Source organism: Neopsephotus bourkii, unplaced genomic scaffold (assembly GCF_033783945.1).
Source record: "Neopsephotus bourkii isolate Nb327-2 ecotype Australia unplaced genomic scaffold, CSIRO-AGI_Nbou_v1 NB_1433, whole genome shotgun sequence".
Taxonomy (NCBI): Eukaryota; Metazoa; Chordata; class Aves; order Psittaciformes; family Psittacidae; genus Neopsephotus; species Neopsephotus bourkii.
The window spans coordinates 4,327,593-4,345,662 of record NW_026901910.1 but is presented as its reverse complement, the minus strand read 5'-3'; the positions used below and the strand labels follow the sequence as shown (position 1 = coordinate 4,345,662).

At 46.6% G+C, this 18,070-nt stretch overlaps 1 long non-coding RNA gene across 1 annotated transcript; it reads left to right on the top strand.

Moving 5' to 3' along the window:
• The first annotated feature begins 10,908 nt into the window (after positions 1 to 10,908).
• LOC133220273 (uncharacterized) lies at positions 10,909 to 16,799 on the top strand. The gene is made up of 2 exons (XR_009727683.1): positions 10,909 to 10,996; positions 16,660 to 16,799. It is a non-coding gene; the product is annotated as an uncharacterized LOC133220273 (long non-coding RNA).
• Positions 16,800 to 18,070: the final 1,271 nt, after the last annotated feature.

Here is an 18,070-nt window from a genome sequence, read left to right as displayed (position 1 = left end):
ATTAGCTGATGAGGTCTAAGTACCTCCAGCTATGCTAAGATCATTGCCCAAACTAACTAGTCTGATGACAGCTGAGGCATGTCTATCTGAGCTGCTTGCTTTAGCAAGGCAGTGCTAGAGAACTGCTTGGGATGGGGATTGGCTGTCACCAGCAAAGCCTCTGCTCCTTGCTCTGTAGTACTGGAAATGCAGGAGATGGTTTGCTTGCTGGTTCTTCCTCCATCCTGAATTCACACCAACTAAGAGCATCTTCCCCAAGACAGCAGCTCACCACAGCATGGCTTGCAAAGGGATCTCTGTTCTCAGTGCTATTGGGGAGATACTGTTTTAGTAGTTGAGTCTTGGAAAAGGAAAGAAGGGTGCCTTGGAGGCAAAAGGATGAGCGCTGAAATCTATGCAAGGGCCTTGGCTCCAGTGCTCTCAACATTTCCATATGCCTCGTAATTAAATTGTAAGTAAAAGAAAGGCGCTGACTGCTTCACTAATAGCAGTGAAAGGAGGCAATCATGTAACTTCCATCTGTCTGCAAATATAGTTTATGGGGGAAATACATTAGCAACCTGGAGCTGTGTGCCAGGCTCAATTAGACTAAACAGGATCAAAGGGCACCCTGGGTAATAAATATCCTTGCAGAATCAAGCCAGAGTCTTTCTATTTATTGTTAGAGGAGATAATAATCATTAGTGAGCCGAAGTGAAATCCAGCAAGCACAGAAAGCTTGGCTTGGGAAGGGGGTGACATTGTATTAGAGGGTGAGAAAGCATGCCCCTTTTCCCTAGGCTGATTGCTTTCTATATTCCATTGGAGTTTGGGAAAGGAATATAGCCCATATATCGATTGTGGGACTCTAATGGGGGAGAACTGGCAAAGGTAATTGGGGAAGTTCTTAAAACGTATGCTAGGTAATTGAAAGCTAACACAAACTCCTAGTTCAAGCCCATGAGAACCTCTCTTCTAATGAGGCCTAGGGTGAAAGGAGATTGGCTCTGACTCGTATTGCTACTCCCAGAGAATTGCTTTGCTTTAGTCTTTTTAGGTGCTCCTGTGTGCATGCACGTGCTTCAGCTTCTATTAGCGCGCTCACGGATAACAGCACTAAATCAGCAGCAAAGCTTTTGTGACACATGTAATAGCAATTGTGTCTGGTCATGGCCTTGTGAAAGAATGCTAAACTTGCATCCTCTTTACTTCAACAGCAAATAAAGAAGAAATACAAATATTTCAGCATCAAGGCTTGCTTTCTGTCAGGTTTTTTTCCTGCTCTTAGGAAATGAAGCACCAACAGAAACTATCTAAAGGAGTGATTTCTCAAGATGAGCCTGCTACACTCTCTGAATGTGGATTGAAGGATCCAGTGTGTCAGGCAGTGTTTGCTGTTGTAATAGTTACGAAGGGAAGCGTGCTGCTGTGGTATTTCACTGCCTGTTCCTCCCTAGGACTGAGTTTTTGGAAGAGCTCAGTGACAGTATTAAGGCAGCTAATCAAATGACTCTGTTTTCAGCAGCTTTTTCTCTCAAGTGCAGAGTGAGGCTTCTTCAAGACCGCATAGGTGATGACAGGGTGCAATTTGTCTTTCCCCGAGAAGTCATATGGCAGCGAACCTCTTGTATTGGGCATAAGTATTAAGTGTTGTGTTGACTGTTTGAGACAACTATGATGTGATCACATCAGCTCTGCTCTCTGTACAGCTTCCTGCGTCACTTGGCTGAAGCCACACAGAACAGTGGCAAAAGGCAGTGCCAGTATGGGGAAGTGCATCCCTGTGGAAAGTGGAAGCTCTGTATGCCAGCAGGAAGCTTTGCTGCTTCCCTTTTTTCCTTACTTCCAAGGCCAACAGTTTAAAAAGACACTAAAAGAAACCACAAGCTTTGCATTCTGTGAGTACCAAAGTGTTCCTTTGTTGATTTGCTTTTGCGCAGCATCTTCCCCCTCTGCCCATCTGTCTGCTTATGCCACTTGGCTGGAGATGAGCTCTTTGCTGTGTTAGCAATGTGCTGGGCAGATAACACCACCTTGATCTTGCACTTTGGGAAGTGACCATAATATCATCAAGTGTTGGTTATATAAACTTCTTAAGTACAGGGGGAGTTAAAACTGCCTCTGAGTATATGGAGCAGTACCATGTCATTGACTGAACACACTTGAGTCTGACAGTCTCTTGTCTTACAACTTCAGTAATTAACCTTATTTCTCCCCGTGCAGCCACCAGTATACTATATTCTCTTCCATATAACTAAAAATGTTTTGTGCTTTAAAAATACAATTCAATAATTCATTTCCCTGGGGGTTAAAGTTTGCTGGTTGTCCTGAAATCAGTTATTTTCTAGTGTGATTCTGCATAAGAAGTTGTGTTTTCTGTCAGTAAACCTTTACCTTCCACTGTGCCATGCTGTGTACTTGGCACATGCTGTGTTGCCAGGGGGAAGAGATAACTCCGTAAGAGCAGTTATGCTCCAGCTCCACTGTAGAGAGAAACAAAATGGAACTCTAAACCAGCTCCAGGTATTCCCTTACAGCGTGCTTCCCCCAAAACACATGCCTAAGGGACATCCACACGTGCAGTATTTCTCTTCTCTGTCTTCTACCTGTCTCTTGCCAATGACTGTGCTCCAATATGGGGACATGGGTCTGGATTTGACAGCTGATAACACCCTTTGTGGGTGTTACATGGCAGAACCTGCACCCCAAAGAGCAGTCTGGTTTGTCATACATGTGTGCAAAGCTTGAGCACAGAGTGACTGATCCCAGCTGGGACCTGAATGTGCTGCTTCAATAGGGATGACAGCAATAAATAGTTAATAAAGCTGGGGACAACTCAGCCTGTCCTCTGCTCTGAAAGCAGAAGACTTGGGAAGTCGGGCTTTATATGTACCTGCCTAAGGGCTCTGGTAGATGCAGAAAGGTTCAGTGACCCCAAAGCTCAGTCATGGTTAGTTTAAAAGGAAAGAGGATGTTAAATTTGAATTGTGAACATTGTCTGTATGGCAGTGTTGAAAACCATCCCCCTACCTGGTTTGATTTTTGTGCTCTCAGATGGCTCAGCTTCACTGGGGAGCGTTTTGTTGTTGTGGATGCACGGGGAAAACAGACTTTGCAGGCTTATTTCCAAATGGCTGATGTGCAGCTCCGAAGCTATTAATGCCAGATGTGAGTTCATGTTTATGATCACTTGGAAATTGATTTGGGAAAGACAAGATAAATCAGCAGCACATAGTGACTGTTTATCTAATGGCTGTAAATTTTAATCGCTTCCATATTTTGATGTCCTTGTTGGGGTTGTTTTTTTTTGCCCTTCATTGACTTCGAGTTTCCTTTTTAGCAAGAACAGTGAGGCAGGGGATTCTTGCCTGATTTCAAGGGAAAACTTATTAAAAGGAACATAATTATGGGAAGACAATCAGAATGCAGTGCACACAGTCCTTTGAATGGTGTGCTTCTGTTTACAGCAGAGAGGTAAATGTTTTGCTCAATCACAAATGATAGGATCACATATACAGGGGTCAAAACATGAGGGGGAGGAGATGATTTCCATGGCAATATCTTCGTTTTCCATAGGCATTAATAGAATGGGTTTTAGATGCACAGAGCTCAAATCCTAGTCCTGGTTTAGCTTCCGTTTGGGGGAATTCAGACTCTAAGCTAGCTGTGAGGTGAACAGCAACCCTTGCAGTGACAGTCCTAGGTATCAGGATGGCAGATGAGCTCTGCCCATCCTTGGCTCCTGTTAGGAAGTCTTTAACATGGCCTTCTGTGGGATTATTCAGGATGGTGCAGCCTGCCTGCATCTGAAGGTATGTGTAATACTGATGCTCCTGCTTCCCCTGCTGGCAGTTCTTGCTGTGAGCCTAAAGCCAGCACCTGGGGATCAGCTGGCAGTGACTGCATTGTAGATTCCCAATGGGCAACTCCTTTCATCTTTCTGTGCTTCTCTGCCTTCTTGTGAAGCTGCAGGTCACAACCCTCTTTCACCCTTCCCTATTGCCATCTATGTTTGAAGGCTTTGGGACCAAATCCCTCCCCAGCACTTAGCAGATCATTGCTAGGGTTCCGATGTGGCTACTGTATACAACCATTAATAGCAGAAAGAGAGCATGGGGGAGAAAGACTTGTGGTGGGGAGGCAGTGAGGAGCAAACAGGGAAGCAGTGTTGAAAGATGGTTACCCTGTCTAACCCTGGAGAACTGTGCCTCTCGAGGCAGATCACAATACATCAGTGTTGCTTGGCAGTACTGTCAGCAAGCCTGAACCACTGGGGCACTATTTATGAAGCCTGATATATGCTTTGGCTGCTCTGCTCAGTGAATTGCTGAGACGTGGATTCCTGACAGGCACGCAGCAAAAGGGAAATTAGGGATGGATAAAGTGAATTAAACATAATAAAACCCAAAGTGCCCAGGCGGAGCATTCATCTAATATAAGAACAGCTTCTCAGCTTGGGGAATATGCTGGGTGGAGAGGTCTTTCATAACACAAGGGACAGGCCCTGGTTTGGGGAAGAGAGCTCTTAGGTTGTCTCTGATGTTTGGCAGCATGGAGATCATGGGGCCACGCTGGGTACCGGTCCCTTCTCACTGTGTTTGGGAAGTCAAGATAGTTTCGGTGAGAACAAATGAGTGTGACATGAAGCTGAGGATTGCTCCTCACAATGATACCTGGCTGGATTGTGCTCCTCCATAAAGTCACAAAGAACAGTAGCCAGGAAGGCTGTGTACCTGGGGTTATTCAGCAAGCTGTGGGGAGCTCCAAGTGAGATGTGCTGCAGGGGAGGCTGCGAGGTGCACCCTTGACACGGCTCTTTGGTGGGAAGTGCACAATAAACCCTTTGAGGTTTTCAGTGTTCCTTTCTCCTTTAGCCTTAGATAAGTGCTCTCCCCCGAGTCATCCTTGCAGAACATTGCTTCTGTGTGGTTGCCTTAATCCCATTGACACCTAAGCAGGACCTGCTTCAAATTCTCCATCATTTTTTTTGTCTACATGGCACATCACAGGAATTTCAGAGTCCCTGGGTCTGTCCTGCTTTCACCACTGACTTATATACAGCCATTGACCAAGGCATTTCTCTGCTATTTTGTCTTAAGTGGCTGAGTCCTCTCTGGAGAGACATATAGAGAATCTCCAGGGCTTTGGGGACTTGATCTTGTCAGTGTTCTAACACAACCTGACCTTTCAAGTTATGGGCTTTGAGACATGAGCCCTCTATAGCCTGACCACTTGCATACAAGCTGCAGTTTCCCCCAGTGATGGTTGCTGTGAAGGGAATCGTTCCTCTCTCCTATGCAAGCATGCACTCTCAAACCACCTACATGTAGCCTGTAATTATGCACTTATGTTGGCTGTACTTTGGAAGCGACTTGTAACAATACAAGCTTATTTTGTATAGCATCTATCATACAGACACTATCCTGAATGCTATTCGCAGGCAAATAAATATGAGGCAGTAGAGCATAAATTAGAGGAAGCAGTGGGTTTTGAGATGCTGGCCAGTGAATCCATTTGAGCAAGTGGAGAGAAATCTGAAGCAGTTTCCTTCTAAAAGGGACTATGTTTGCCCCTCGTGTCTCAAAGAGGGATGGTTAGAATAACAGCCATGTGCCAGGAGATCTGGGCTTCAAGCAAAGGAATTGACACTGCTATGACATGCTGAGCTGGCTCTCTTGTGCAAGGTCAAACTTGGGCTTGCTAAGATCTTACCTGACTCAAACACCTTTGAGCCCATCGTTGTAAAAGTATTTCAGTGGAGCCCCACCACATGTCCTATGAAACCACCTCTTCACAGAGCAGGTGCTTTACTTCCCAAGGCTGTTAGTAGCACTGTCCTGGCTGGGACCCAGATGTCCTGGTGCCAACGCTTTGATCTCTTGCAAACATGCTGTCTTAATGGGAGAGATGTGGAGAAATGTGTGAAAGGCCATGCTGGATTCACGCTGAAGCCAGTGGCATTGCCCCAGGGATGAATCTGTCCTCTTGAGATTGCTCTGTGCATCTGAGCAAAGCACAGCCAAGTGGCACAGTACAAATGTAAAATAATGAGGTAGCAGCTGAGAGTGTCTGGAGCGAGCGGGGAGGAATGAAGATGGATGACTGTAGCTAAGAGACAATCTGAAAAGGGATAAATACAGGCAACAAGTTATTCACCACAGCAATTTGTAAAGAGTGCTAAAAACCTTCAGACAGGAGTGTTTCACATTGCCTCTTTTTCTATAGGTAGCTCGACACTTCTTGTGTAAATGGCACTGATTGATGCCTGAAAACCAGTCCCCTTAACCTGGTATTGGTAAGCTTAACCTTTATCATGCCCAGTGCTAGTGGGGCCTGCCATGCCTGACTGAGAGGGAGCAGCCCCATAGGCATAGAAATCTAGGTGACCAAGTGGGAACCTGATCCTGGCTGCAGTGGAAAGGACCAGCAGCACTGAGTAGGTCCTATGGGGTAGGGGAGAGTGTTACTCAAAAGGAAGTGGCCAGCTGTGATTAGAAATGAATGGCCTGAAGCACAGAAGTGGGGAAGAGATGGAGTGTCTTCCCACAAAGCAAAATGGCTATGTGCAGTTTTGATGGGACACTGGCTGCAGTGCAAGGGAATGTATCCCTGGCCTGAAAAGCCTTTAGAAGCTAGAAAGAAGCAATAGCAAATACAATGGGGTTTGCAGGCTCTGCATGATTCAGTTTGCTGCCTCTCCCCCAAAACCCAAAGCTGCCTCTGGAGTGTAGGATGCTCTAGGTCTGAGCCTTGGATCTTCATAAACTCTTACATCACTTGATCTTTTTGTGCCTTTATTCTTCTTGTGTTGAATAAAGCATCATAATGCATCCTGACATCCAGAATACACTTGTTCAAGTGTGTTAGACTTGGGTGATGAAAGGGAAGCAGGCAACCTTCAGCACAGGGAAGTGTGACAGTGGGGACAGAATGTAATCACCCATTCTAGGGGCTGGCTATAGCATCAAAGTTAATCTCTTGAGAAATTACCTTTACATTGTTGATATAACTGCACAAGGATCTTGGAGCCTTCAAGGGAACAGTCTTTGTTTAGTTGCTGTCTATAAACCCAGCATATAACAGCCCCTTCTTTGTTCAGCCCATGTGGGTCAGTCTTGATTCAAGAAGAAGAGCACCACATCACCTGCAGAGCTGGAGCTCTTTATCTTGATAGCACTGCTCCTTCCCCATCGTGGGTATAAACTGCAGTGACCTGCCAGCATCCTATCCTAGGACTGAGAGGGTCACAGTGACCACCAACATACCTGAAACAGCTTGGGGGGAAAGGGGAAAAAGTCATTCATGAAGATGCTGATGCAGCATTTTTTCCTCCAGGGAAGGGAAATGGCTGCAAACAGCAAGAGTAGGCAGAAGCTTGGCAAAAGAAAGATATAGAGAAATTTAAGGAGGTGTTTTATTGGAAGCCTTTGAGACAGGCTAGGCGAGGTGAGAAGTATTATCATACTGCAGGGTTAACAGAGAAAACCAGCTAACTGGTGGGTTAGGGAGGGAAGACAGGAAACAAAGGCAGACTCAGCTTCAGCCCTGTTCTTTGCAAATCATAGTACTGAGAAGTGTTCCAAACGTGATAATTCTTCATGTTGCAGAAGTGGCATGGGCCATCCTGTGTGTGCACCGTCATGGGGATATGGATATTGGAAGCGGACTTGCTGTGAGTCAGCCTGTACTGGCTGTCCATTTTCCACTGGTACTTCCCTGAGTTCTTTGTGATCTTTATGAATAGACTTCAAATGGAACATTCCTTCAGTGTCTTTGGTGTCTGTTCCTTGCAAGGTAAGAGCTGGTACGTTTTGCCAGAGTGAAATCTCCCTAGCCCATAAGCATCTTTCAAGCATTGGCTAGATGCGAATAGGATTCTCCTAGGCTGACTCTTGCTATGCAACACTCTCCCTGTTTCAGCAGAGCAGCACTGGGGAAAGGATTGGCAATTGTTTTTATGACTTGGAGGCACATCAGCCAAAGAGAGGTGAAGATCCTCCTCCCCCTGTTTGGAGGACAGCCATTTGCAGATCAGCCTCTATCAGCAGCACTGAATTCACTTCAGCAGAAGTAGCTCTTTGGAAACAATAAAATGGACTCTACTGCCTTCAATATAGAATTGTTTCCCAAGTGCTTAATTGACCTTGTTACCTAGAATCATCTATAGAATGGGTTATTACACTGCTGAATGAGCTGATCCAGCTCCTGCTGTCCCAAGATTGGCTTTAGTGTGTAGACTTGCAGATTCCCTTCTGCTGTAATTTCCAGCAAGATGAGATGATTTGGGATTTGAAGGTCACTATCGGTTAGGTCGGCTTGCCCCTTGCCAGGAATGTGACTCGACACACAAGCATCTGGTTGTGATTCAGCATCCCTGATCCAAATACAACCCTTCCCTCCCTCCTACAACCAGCACGCAGCTTTCTTTTTATTGCAGCTTGTTTTGGCTATAGTTCATTGCCAGCCTGTTAAAGGAGAAGGGGTGAGAGCAGAGAGAAGAGCAGGTACCAGGTACTAAAAGAGAACACACTATGGAAACATTACGGAGTGTTGTGGTCTGTGTTACAGCAAGCAAAATGGCTTTAAAGGGTTATTGTGTGGACTCCAAGGGGGATATTGGCTGCAAATGTATTACTGCCATAATTAAAATGTAGTGACTGCCTGTTTTCTGAGTGTGGAGCAGGTTGGCAGTAGACTGGCAGGCACATAGCTGTGGAGTGGGTGGAAGCTATAGTTTCTCCTTGCCTCAATCTTTAGCACTGCTATTAATTTTCATTACAGAGGAAATTAAACTCAGCCCAGGAGACACCCCCCCCCCCCCCCTTTAGTTCCCATGGAGGAAAGCAGCTTGCTTTTATGGCAGGAAAATGCACTTTTAAATGTCTTTAGACTCTCTTGAAGACTGGTTTACGGTTCAAGTCGTAGCTTGTCAGTTGGCAGGTAGCTGCTGCGTCCCCTGGGCATCCTTTTGTCTACCTTGGGTTTCTCCCTGTAGTGTTCATCTCCATGCTTCAGGGCATCAGGCAGCTTCTAATTAACCAGGGTCAGGAAGAAAATTTCCCTGGGGAAAGGTTATTTTCTATCCACATGCTGCAAGGTTTTCTAAGCCTTCTAGATGAGGTAATGGTACCAGCTTTGGGCAGAGGGAATGCACCAGCATCCCAGCATCTCATGGACATTTGTGTCTTTGACTGCTGGTTCTGAACTAACTATAGATGCATCAGTTCTGGTCTTCTTGGAAACATTAGCTTTTGGGAGAACAATGTGCTAGTGAAGCTCTGAAGGAGCCTCTGTTAAAGGCTGCCATAATCTTATCCCATAGAGGGTGAGGGCTGACACTTGAGTTCTTTCACTGCTGAAGTTGGGTTAACTGCAGTCTTAGCCTGTGCTTCCTGACAATAGCACCCCAGATGCAAGCAGGATCAGGGAATAAAACCCTGCATCCTCATGGATTTGTCTGCTTCTCATCTACACTTGGTGACAGGCATCAGCAGAGGCTGAGGGTTATGGCATAAAGACAGCTGGCTTAGGTTTTACTCTGTGAAGGGCAAGGGCAGAGCTAGGCTGCTGTTGCTGCCCACTTTACGGGCAACCCCACGTTCACTTTACCCATGTCTTAGAAGGGGTATAGCAACACCTCACTCCTATATGGGGCACAGGGTGCTGGGCTCAGCACTGCACACCAGCTTAAGACCCTTGGTTAAGCAACTGTGCTCCTAGGGGTCTGAAGGCAGTGCTCACTTTGGTCCCAACAGCTTAATTTCAGGTGTCATCCTGCACATTGACAGGAGATGGACGTTTCCTGTGCTGAGAAATCACAATGAGATGGGCAGAGTGAGAGGAGAAGGATTATTTGGCTTGTTTTACAGAGCAATGAAGTGACTTGTTATGGTCACAGAGGGAATTTGAGCAGGAGACAAGAGCACAGATTTCTGGTGTCCCCTTTAGCCCTATGGTCATTTTAGTTAGTAGGGAAAATTAATGTTACTCCTTAGCAGCTGATGACAGATGACTTCCCTCAACCTGTCCTTTCTGATCTCAATGTTTCCTCAGTCAGATTCCCATCCAGGGAGCTCAAGCTTTCTAAAAGCCGCTCTCATGACCTATACCCCTACAGTGCCAAGGATAGGGTGTATTAAGGGCCATTTCAGCTGCCTGGAAGTAATCCCAAACCAAACTTATCCTTCAGAAACTTGTCTAAGGAGCAGCTTGTTTGGAGCTAGGGGCTGGCAGAGGCTTGAAAAGGAATTCTAATGGGAGCTGCTGGTTTCTCCTCAAACAACAACTGCCCCAAGTTCTGCATTAGGGAATTCTCAGTTCATTTAGGACTCCAGCGTGGAGCTGGCCTCCACGTACCCTCTGCCCAATCCACTGATGCCCTTCCCTTTCTCCCTCCCTCCATCCTGGGTTTTAAGGGCTGGAGCTAGCAGCAGCAGTTTCAGCCAGCTTAATGCTAGTACTGTTGTCTCTGGGGGGTAAGCATTACTCTTTCTTTTTGTTCCCTGTCATTGGGCACAGTTTCAGATGCAGCAGTGTCTCCTGTTGGGGATTTTTTAGCTTGGGCAGATTCATATTGTTAGGGATGCAGCAGTAGCGAAGCTGCAGCAATTCAGGACTCAAAGGCAGGTGTATTCAGGCTTTCTGAATAGCTGTGTACAGAGTGATTTCCAAAGGAATGGAGAGGGTCAGGAAGGACACAGACGCTGGAGGGCTTTGGGATAGAGAGAAGCCACTAGGCGAGGTGGATGAACAAGTAGAAAAGCTGTGATTACAAAACACGAAGCACTTTTTAAATGCAGTCAGCAAAGGCAATGCAAACCAGCAACCTGAAATAAGCAGATGCATCTATGTTCTATCCCTGAGCTAACAAAGGGGGTTTTGTGCCCACTTACTGGGGTCCTCTACCAGCAGTTTACCATCAATACCAGTTCTCCTCCAGGTGTATGCTAGGCTGTGGAGTGTGCCCGGGCAAGGGGAAGACCACTGACAATCTCTTGTAAGAGCATCCCTGGTCCAGGTTTGTACGACAGCCCCAGCGAGGTGAAATCTCATCTCCCTGATATTAAACTTAACCTTTATATATTTCACTTTAAACAGCTATGGAATTACACTGCCTGTCCTTTAATCACATAAGGTTTTAAAGTAACATTTCTTTGTTTAATGCTGCAGTCCACTCAGATTTACTGGTGATGAGAGGGAGGGGGTATGGGAGGCAGGTAGGGAAAAGAGAGCCCATCTCCAGCTCTGATGCAGCTCTCTGGAGTAAGTCATTGGAGGCAGTGCTCAGTGACAACAGGGGGTTTCAGCAGCATTCTGGTGGATGTCTGCATTAATTTGGGCTGGGAGAATATGGAATGTTCCTTCTGGGGCTGGAATTTCTATCTGCTTTGGGAAAGGAGTTGTCTGTTTTTTCCCCACTCAGCTCCAGTTGATTTGCATGTTTCCCTGCTGATGAGTGGAGACTAAGTCATCAATCTGCCTCTCTAGGCATGTGAAATGCCTCGGGGAAGTAAAGCAGGCCTGATATAGGTCAGTCTGGAATAACATGGCATAGTTGTGCATTCTGCCCTTCCCTTTCAGGTCCAAATAGCAGCCTGTCTCCCTTTAAAGCCTTCTCATGCCATAATGCATGAAACTGCTCCATAGTAACTTTGGTGAATCAGCTGCACCACACAAGGGTTGGCCTCATCCTTCCCTAATTCTCCAACCTCAGGAAAATCCGACCTGTGAGCGTTATTCCCCTCTAAGTCGCATTGGAATGTCCTGTTACCGTGAGCACTTCCCCATTCTTTCTCTAGCTTCCTGACTTGTTAATATCTCTTGGATTGCTATGTTTTTCATTTTCCTGGCAAAGTCACATATTCTTTCCAAGTCAGATTTTCAAAGGATAATGAATCTAATATATTCTTGCAAAGGAAGAGCTGACCTTCTAAGCCTTCTATTGCAATTCAAGGGAAAACCAGGGAGATGTGCTGTGAAGTGACTGCAGGAGTGACTGTAGGAACTGAAGCATGAGGCACTGACCTCCCTTATCAATTCTCAGCTTTGTGCACAAACTGATAAAGGAACAATGTGCTGACCTCTCTGATTGTCTCCCTGCACCATTAGCCCCACTGAGCAGCATCTGTCGCTGTATCCTGACCTGGCTCTGTTGCCCCTACTGGGTTTTGAGGACAAGGTAGACAGAGTTAAGTGCGCATCCTCTTGCAGCACAGAAATAAGCAATGTATTATTAGAGACTTACCACTTTAAATACCACATCTATAAATAGCTGCAAGGTGAGCCAGGGGTAGAACAGAGTGAAGGAGTTGGCCAGTTCCACCAGTTGTGTCCTGTCCTCAAGGGTTCTTTCCTGTGAGATGGTGAAGGGGATCTTTGCCGTGTGCCTGCCTCTGACTGCAAACAGATGATCATGTAAAACATGCAGCTGAATGAGATGGAAGTGATTTTGCTAGAGATCATTTCCAGTGCAGGCAATAAGCTCTCTGGGCTCAGTGCCTGCGTTGTAAGGCTAGCTTTCATTTTGGTGTGCTCTGAATCAGGAGCGAGCTCCTTCCTCCTTCCTGGAGGATACCTTGCTTGGATACCTGGCTGGGTGCTGAACGAGCAGCTGATGCAGAAGTGGTGTGTAAGAGCACCAGTCTCGCTTGTTCTGACCTGATGCCAGTCAGTGCTCAGCGCATGGGAGCTCAGGAATTGGGGCCCACAAGTGCCACAGCTGCTGGTGGAGGAAAATGCCTGGAGTGAATGCTGGCCTCTCTGCTGAGAGGCTTTACCACCTGCAAAGAGATGCTCCCATCCTGCTGTTTCCATTTAGCCATCAGGGTGTTGTTTATGGCTGCTGTTTGTTCCCTCCTTCAGCTGTAGAGTTAGTGCTCCCGAGGGCAATGTCTGAAATTTATTGCCAGTTTCAATTCTGCATCTGAGCAGATGCATCAGACCACCAAGTCATCACCGCGTGACTGAGAACAAAATTGGCCTCGGCTCTTCTGCAGCTAAACCTTTGGAAAGCAGCTAAACAAGTGAAGCAGAGCAAAGGCTGCTGCTTGGGTTACTGGGAGAGGAGGTTTTCAGGATCTGGAAAGGCTGATGGATTCTGTTTAATGTAGGGCTGCTGAGGTTTTACCTCTAAACCAGGGATCCATCATGGATGAGATTGAGAGAGTTCATGAAAGAGCCATGCAGGAGGACTAGGCATAATGCAGAGAGCTCAGAGTGGGTATGTGTCTTCATAAGCTCCATGGGCCTGGATTTAATGGTAATCACTGACCTAGCAGTTCTCCCAGTGGCTGCTATTTATCCCCTGCAATCCTCCACAATCATGTGGGGTAATCAGGGCAGTGGTCAGCTTGGTTTCTTAGTCATGATGAGCACCATGGTGAGTTTAATGGTAGGACCTTCAGAACACTAATGCTGTTGTTCCTGCTCTTGGCCTCAGGCTAACTTTACCTAAACTTCCAGTGCAGTTGCTGGAAGAAGAGTTGTGACCTCCAGAGCTAAAAGCGTGTGCTGTTATGGTGTGAGCTGGAGGCAGGCCCTGCAGATGCTAACATGACTTATCCTCTGGGGCCAGGCATAGGGAGCTTCTAAGATGTGCTTGGGCTGTTACACAGCCACAGATGCACACACACGGTTACAGAAAGCCTTTCATTCTGGCACTTCCTTGTCCTTATTCCTATGCCTGACGCCTCTACCTCTTAGCACCTCCACCTTACACCTAAAGGAGCCTGGGAGCAGCACTCTCCTCAAGTGCCCCATCACTGATGCAGATGCTTCAGGCAAGAGCCATGTGAAGATGTTTCTAAGGGACCACATTGCTCTGGAAAGCTCTCAGTGTTTTTGATGTGGGCTGTCCTTATCTTTCAGGCATTAGCTTGCTAGTGAAGGGAGTCGTGAGCTGCCCACCATGTGAAGTTAAACTACCTGGGGAAGGTGCTTCTTTTCAAATAGAGGATGCTGCTGTGTCAGTCTGACTTGCTGCATTCAGCTGGCAGTGAAAGTGCTCCCCCTGAGAGTCGGTGGCTTGCAATGCATCACCCCGTGCAAGGTACAGCTCTAACAGTGGGAAAGCTGAGCTCTGCTATGCTGGTGCATCAGCCTTTCCCAGTCTGCACTGCATACACATTAGATAGAGGTCTTATACCAGTGCCCTTCAGCTCTGCTCCTGAAACACCTAAAACCAGCAGGCACTCTCCCGCTGCGAGCTGGAAGCCCACAGTTCACTCTTGTGCAAATATGCCCTTGTACTGGGTAATGGAGTGAGCCTGAGCTGTGCAGCATAGCTGAACCTTGGCATGGTACCCGCTACAGACTGCAGGCGAGGAACAGTGCCCAAGGGAATCTGCAGCTGTGGTAGGTTTGCAGGGGAAAGATGTTCACTGCGCTCCACAAGAACACAAAGGAGGGAATAACTGAATGCCCTTCATCCTCCTCCTCAGCATTATCCTATTGCTGGCTGTTGCCAGTGAGTCTACTCTGTCATCCTGGAGTAGGTGGAATGCTGTAAGGGAGAGGCTGATAGCAAACCCCAGTGTCATTTCGATATGTGGCAAAACAACATGAATCCAAAAGTAACAAGAAAGAGCATCACAGAGAAAACTGCCTGGTTAGATGAGGGGCAGATGTCAGAGCCGACAGAAAACAAGCTGAGGTGTTAGACTGAAATCAATAGCCATGGCAGCTCGGGGAAGAGGAAACAGGATTCATTATAGGAAGGATAAAACTGATATTACCCAATCTAGCATATAGTGTGTGTAGGAGAATTAAGGACTTTAACTTTCCAAGTGCTGACAACAGAAAGGAGGATTTGCAATAGATAAAGTCAACTTGCATAACTCTATAAAGGCTTAGAGAAAGGGGGAGAAAAAACCTTCTTTCACTGGGTAGCTTTCTGCACGGCTTCATTTCTGCTCCATCCTCTGTAATACAAGGAAGCACGTTGCCTGGTTTGGGGAATTAGCTTAGCTTATGTTCGCCTCATGCCCAGGTGAGCTAGCCCTCGGAAGTGAGGCTGTTGCTTTGCTCGGTTGGTGGCACTTTTGTCTCTGAGAAGCAAGGAGTCGGTTCTTTGAGTAGGAGTGGTTTTGATGTGCTCCGAGTTGCACAGCTAGATGAGGAAAGGGCACGCAGGTACCAAAACTACATGTCCCAATATAAGGAATAAAGCTTTGCATAAGTGTGTGTGGTGGTTTTTAACATCCATATGCTTCCAAATAGTTCTGCTTCCACAGGTAAATCTGCTGAGCAATGTGAAGGCCTCTAGCATCTGCTGTGCTTAATCCCATAATAGCCTCCCATTTGGCTAAGAAAGCCATTTACAGCTCCTTATCTCCAAAGAGGTGTGAAAGCACAGGTGGCAAAGGATTAGGTGGAGCAGGAGAGAGGCAATAAATGCAACAGTGTGGCTGGACAGGTAATAGAGTGCACTTTAAAAGGCAAGTGGAGGAAAAGAAGACATTAATCTGCTCCTATGCGGGCTCAAAGGTCTGAACCTATTGGCTGAAAGCAGAGCCAGCCACTTGCCTAATCCCTGGAGGTCTCTGTACCCATCGCAGATGGATGGTGGGGGGAGATCTCCCCTCTCTTCCTTAATATACTCCCTACAGTGGTATATGTCCAGGCCCTGCAGTATGCAGCTCAGAGCAAGGAAGATGGATGGTGACTTTATACAGAGGCTCTAGCTAAGGGGTATGTCAGAGTGATGAATATTCCCAAGACTTTAACTGTCTCAAAGTAGTGAAGAAGATCCCCTGGGCATGGCCATGGGTCAAGGAGGGGGAGAGACAGTGCAGGAACACTTAAGACTCATTGTGGGGTGGCAGAGAACCAAAGAGATGGACTTACACTACAGAGCTGGGGTTTATGTCCCCCTCCTTCCAAAAGGGCATCTGTTATGTTGGAGGGATGCTGGTGTTAGGCACAAAGCAGCACGATTTTAAAGGAGAGGTGTTGCTGAGCCATCCTTGGCCACACCTGTAGCTATCCAGTAATCAGAACCTTCCTTCTCCCACCCCTTATCAGTGTGATAACTGGAATTAACTGGGAAGAGCTGGCTCTGAAAGCCTTTACCTGACAATGGCAAAAATTGGTATCCTGCAGTTAAGCCTTTTTCAGCTCGTTGCATGAATTGGAAGCTGTCATTCTTGTGGGCATCCCAGGGTGACATAAATCTGGCCCATGGCTGGTGTGTGCTGCTGCACTGCAGGATGCAGCACTGTCCCATGAATAGAAATGCAGAGGTGGCTCTCTCCCTTCCCCTGTCCCTTTATGGACATTCACACCAGCAGAAGCTTAATTCTAAACCCCTTTGCCTGCCATATTATTCATCCAGTTTCTTCATCACTCTTGTGTTGCAAATGTTACCTTTCCTAGGGACAGGGATGATGTAGCAGCCTCAGCTAATCCCCTGATGATTAAAGGTTTCATGCTCCCAACTGAGCAGAGCAGAGGGAAACAGGATGCATGTGTCTTTAGACAGAACACAGAAATCCTCCTAGTTCCCTCTGAAGGAGGAATAGATGGGTGAGTGAACAGAAAAACCCCATAAGAGGCTTGCTTCTCCTGTTGGACAGATTATACTGTTAGGGCAAAACCCTCTGCAAGCACATGCAGCAACCATTCCCTCTGCTCATGTTGAGCCTCAGGCTTCTGATTTTCTCCTTTGGCCTTTTCATTTCACAGTGGCTGAGGATGACATTTCCAAAGCAGGCTATGGAAATCAGGTGGCCACATGGCAATGGGAGGTGGACCTCAGCTCAGAAATAATACTTTAATGTGTTATTGGCTTTCTGAGCCTCTCCCTGTGTATAATTGCAACCATCCAGCATCTGGCCTGATCTCTGCACTCTTCTACCCCGTTTTTACCCCTCAAGCCATCACAGGGGCTTTTGGGATCTGTTGTCTCATGCCATGAGAATGCATGACTTAGAAAAGCAGCATTTGCTATTAGCTGTCTGTGGTCTCATGGAGAATCCCAGGACTCAGGGAACCTGGGAGTGGGACCCTTGCCTGGCTTTTGCTGTGTCTCACTTTGTCTGCCTTGGGCAGGGATGCTGCATTTCTTCTGCAATGATTCCTTTTGGATGTGTTAAGGTTTCGAGATGAATTGCATCACGCCATAGTTAGCTGCTGTGAAGTGCCCTGGGTTAGCAAGCACATGTTTGTTCTAAGAACGTTTAAGCATCTAACACAAGGTTTGGGATCGGGAGTTTGTACCCCTGTGATATAAATGCCAAACAGAATTAACAATGAGCAAACCCAAAGCTGCTGGATGCTGAGAAGGAGAAGGCAGCAGCTGTTGTTTGTTTGGTTTCTAAAGGCTCACAGGAACAGGAGGCCATAAACAGTTAAACTTCTCTTGACAGCTGGGGAATGCTTTGGATGCCTAAAATCAGTGCCGTGGGTTCCTCAGCACCTCCGTGTATTCCCCTGCAGGAGCTGATGCTTTGCTGTCCATCGCTTTGCTGCTTTGATCAGAGAAGGAATACAAATGACACCTTGATGATTACTCACATTTTCAAATGCTGTCCAACAGCAATAACTGTCACCTTTCATAACACCACACTGGGCTCCCATTGCATCACTTTGTGGCTTGCCCAAACGACTGAGCCCACGCTTGTGATTCCTTACAGCTTCAGCTCCTTGGAAGAGGTGGGTGAAGGAGAGGGTTTTTGTAGCTGGTCAAGTGATTTCTGCTCTGTGAATGCAGTCATACAACAAAAATAAGAGCTGCTTGAGAAGTAAGGAAAAAGCTTGGGATCAATGGGATGTGCAGCATCTTTCCCCTCAGGGGTGTTGAGTGCTTCCATATGATGGTTATCAGTGAATAAATGAGTTGAGATCAGCTCAGTGTTGCTAGAAAAATGGCTTTCTCTAGTTCATGCCGTGATTTACTTAGGCCCCTGCAACTGGACCAGGGCAGTGTTGCTTAGTGGATGTGTATTTAACAAATAAATATTATGGATATCAGTTTCAACTTGACTGAAATGATTCCCACATTAGTGCTGAGGCTGGGGAAGAGAGGGAGGGAATTTGATGGTGTGTGAATCCAGGCCTTTGCAGCTAGGGAAGCAGTACCAGTACCCAGTAGCTG